The 4,001-nt window shown below is 44.2% G+C and overlaps 1 pseudogene; it reads left to right on the top strand.

Annotated features, from left to right (window-relative positions):
* The first annotated feature begins 239 nt into the window (after nt 1–239).
* Nucleotides 240–3,539, top strand: LOC146677575 (uncharacterized; annotated as a pseudogene).
* The last annotated feature ends 462 nt before the right edge of the window (nt 3,540–4,001 follow it).

Genomic DNA, 4,001 nt, shown 5'->3' with positions numbered 1-4,001 from the left:
CTGTCACATTAACCCTCTGCATGTACTCCATCACTAAATCCAGGGGTCTTCCCTCTTCTGCAAAATGCAAAAAAGCAGATGAATCATTACATGGGTTAAAACTTTTTAGACAATGTTGTTATTTATCTAAGACCTCACAGCCCATTGTTCCTTCAGTGGTGCGAGTTTCAGTCATTATGCAAATACACTGTTTATAAAATTGGGGAAACCTGCAGTCAGCTGAGACTAAAGAAGTCACTTGGATGAGTGACAAAATGTTTCTCCCACTGAAAACGTTATGTCCAAATGAACAGAATCAACTTTTGGAGATTTGCTTACCTGGATGATTGAACATGCATTAAGAAGTTTTAACCCACTTTGGCAAGGACTGCCTAAAGCTTGTACGTCAGTATGAGTAAACAGCACATAAGATGGCAGATTACAGGAACCACCTGAAATTCAGCCTCAGATGCAGGGTGAGGCATTTTACCATCGACATCCTAAAATCTCAAGAGGAGCGGACTCGACAGAGACTTACCATGCTTCTAGATGAGAATACTCTTAAAAGGGTGTTTGACTTCACTGAGAAGGCTCATCTAGCACAGCATAAGACGTCTAAGACCAGGCAACAAAGGAAGTTTGACTTACTTGTTGTACATCGGAAACCACAGCAAAATATGGAGAGTGTCTTCAGCGACCAGAAGAGAGAAGGATGCGACACCGAGGATGTGGACAAGTGGGTGAAGAATTTGTCTGACAGACAGCTCACCCAAACAGAGAAATACATCCTTGCTAAAGGGTTGAATTTTGCTGTCACGCTTAGTGACGAAAATACTTATGAGCCCCTGAAACGAGACCCAGGAAGTTGTTACAGGAAGAGAGTGATAGACTGTCTGAAGCAGTTAGAAGAAGAAAATGCTATTGACCAGACCTCATACCACAGGCTATACCCAGGCGAATCTACACCAAGTCTGTATGGTTTACCGAAGATACGTACACAAACAGGTTGCACCTTTAAGACCGATTGTCTGCATGATCAACTTGGTCACCTATAACATCTCCAAGTTTCTGGCTTCGATCCTCAACCCAGTGGTAGGCAGCTCTGAACACCACGTCCAGAACACTTTGGATTTTGGTAAATGGCCTGTATTTGTATAGCGCTTTTCTAGTCCCTAAGGACCTCAAAGCGCTTTACACAACCTGTCATCCACCCATTCACACACACATTCACACACTGGTGATGGCAAGCTACAATGTAGCCACAGCCACCCTGGGGCGCACTGACAGAGGCGAGGCTGCCGGACACTGGCGCCACCGGACCCTCTGACCACCACCAGTAGGCAACGGGTGAAGTGTCTTGCCCAAGGACACAACGACCGAGACTGTCCAAGCCGGGGCTCGAACCGGCAACCTTCCGATTACAAGGCGAACTCCCAATTCTTGAGCCACGATCGCCCCGATTTGTGATTTGTGCAGCTTCTCGCCGCTCAGTAAACACTGACTGTCACACTTTGTGAACTTGTTTTGATCTCATGATCTTCTTTGTTTTAAGGTATATATTTTTATATTTTGTTTTAAGGATTTTGTTGAGAAGGTGAGAGATGTCATTATGGAGACAGATGAAACTATGGTCTTGTACGATGTTACATCTCTCTTCACTTGCATCCCAGTCACAGAAGCGTTGAAAGTAGTTCGTAAGAGATTACAGGATGACCCCAACCTCAGCAACAGGACCACTCTCAGCATCAACCAAGTGTGTTTGCTTTTGGAGCCGTGTCTTCATTCCACCTACTTCACATACAAGGGTCAGTTCTACAGGCAGAAACATGGGTGTGCCATGGGTTCCCCAGTTTGACCCATCGTGGCCAATTTTTACATGGAAGAAGTGGAAAAGAGGGCTTTGTTATCCTACCCTGGAACACCACCAAGTATGTTCAGGTATGTGGATGACACCTGGGTGAAAATCAAATCTCAGGACGTACCACAAATCATGGATCACATTAACTCGATGGACCAACACATCAAATTCATCAGGGATGATATGAAAAGTTGCAGGTTAGCCCTCTTAGACTGTGAGATTTCCATCAGTAATGGGGGACATGTAAAAGCAGATGTGTACCGTAAACCTACGCATACGGATCAGTATTTAAGGTTTGACTCTCATCGTCCACTGGAGCATAAACTGGGTGTCATCAGGACACTAAGACATAGAGTGAACACCATCCACACTGACACAGTGGCCAGGAAAGCAGAAGAACATCACATCAAGGAGGCCCTGAGTAAATGTGGTTAAGGCACCAAAAGAAAGCTCCAGCTGATCCAGGAGAGAAAGACAACCGCTAAGTGATCCCTTATGTGTCAGGAGTATCGGAACAGCTGAGAAGCACTTTTTTCTAAACACTGGATCTCTGTGGCTTTTAAACCCCAAAGCACGCTGCGCCAAAACTTGGTCAACCCCAAGGATTAGAACCCCGACACAAACAGAGCTACTTGAGGCCGCATTTGTAGGCCGATTACGTCACAGCAACGCGATGAAGGCTGTCCAAATTTGTAGACTTCTCCAAATGCAGCCGACAAATGTGTCCTCCTTTTCCCCAAATTTGAAGAATGGTTCGGGTGTATCCTTCGTGGCCCACCATATCCCAGAATTCATACCGTGGCCTAGCCAATTCCAGTTTTAAACAATGGCGGCCGCTACTAAGTTTTTAATATTACTCTTTCTGGATCGCAAAATAAACTTTTAACATATTTTCAGGCGAGAATGTAGCTGTGTAAACTTCAAATATCTGCTCAGTTTATCAAGATATCACATATTTGCAAAAGTGCTCTGACGTTTTCGGAGACGTCTGTTACCCACCAGCTCAATAGCTAGCCGGGAGCTTGAGGGTCACTAGAGCCGCCGAGAACGGCAAACTCCCGGCACATCATTTTCAGATCACCGTGGTCTTTTACTACTCAGGTTAAACATAATATATAAGTCACTTAGACAACCTAAAATGTTATTGTTTGGCTTTTTTCAGTATTTTATTTGTTTGTGAGTAAATCGGTTTGGCTGAGATTAAAGTTATTAGATTAGATTAGATTAGATTAGATTAGATAAAACTTTATTAATCCCCCGGGTGGGTTCCTTCTTTGTTTTCATACAACTAAATAAACGTCAAACCGAAAACTGATTAAACAGAAGTGTGAGATGGTCCAGAATTTACACCAGTGTCCTGTTATATTTAGATAGCAAGGAGCAGACAGCTGAGTTTATTACACTCCACCGAGACAGCAGTGACACAAATCTGAAGGCTAGACTGTCCAATTTCACAGCTGTTTACTTCCGGCCTACCCGACCTTCTGAGGGCCCGGCCCACGTAGACTGCGAAGGCTGGGTCCTCAGGAGGATCCAGCCCATGAATTTGGACACAACCGTAGTGTACGCTGTTACGTGCCAGGAGGATTGCCAGGATTTATACATTGGGGAAACCAAACAACCTCTGGCGAAGCGGATGGCACAGCACAGAACAGCTACCTCGTCAGGCCAGGACTCTGCAGTCTATTTACACCTACAATGATGAGGATGTGCACATCTTTCGCCATCTTACAATGCTGTGATTGCAGCCATTCCTCAACTCTCTGTGAATGGTACTCATGGCCATTGATCAGTGGTCATGAGAATTTGCATAATTATGATGAAGGTGACCTCCCAGCCCATTGTTCCTTCAGTGGTGCTAGTTTCAGTCATTATGCAAATGTACTGTTTATAAGATTGGGGAAACCTGCAGTTGTTGTTGTTGTTATTGTTGTTGTTGTTGTTGGTGGTGGTGGTGGTGTTCTTGTTTAATAACTACCAGCTTATAAAAAGAGCACAACAGCAGATTTGCAGATTAAGGATTTTCATTCTCCTGTTATTAGAGACATCAAGGCCTCATCCAAGTGATCATTCTCCAACATGCAAGTAAAAACCTGGTTACATCTACCATGACACATAAGAGACACACAGAGCTACTGTTAATGTATATATTTTCAGACACTGA

The sequence above is a fragment of the Rhamphochromis longiceps genome, linkage group LG2, assembly GCF_057381845.1.
Source record: "Rhamphochromis longiceps isolate RC_006_pf linkage group LG2, R_longiceps_female_GT1.1, whole genome shotgun sequence".
NCBI classification, from domain to species: domain Eukaryota; kingdom Metazoa; phylum Chordata; class Actinopteri; order Cichliformes; family Cichlidae; genus Rhamphochromis; species Rhamphochromis longiceps.
Note: the sequence above shows the minus strand (reverse complement) of the source record. Positions and strands in the feature narration are given on the sequence as shown.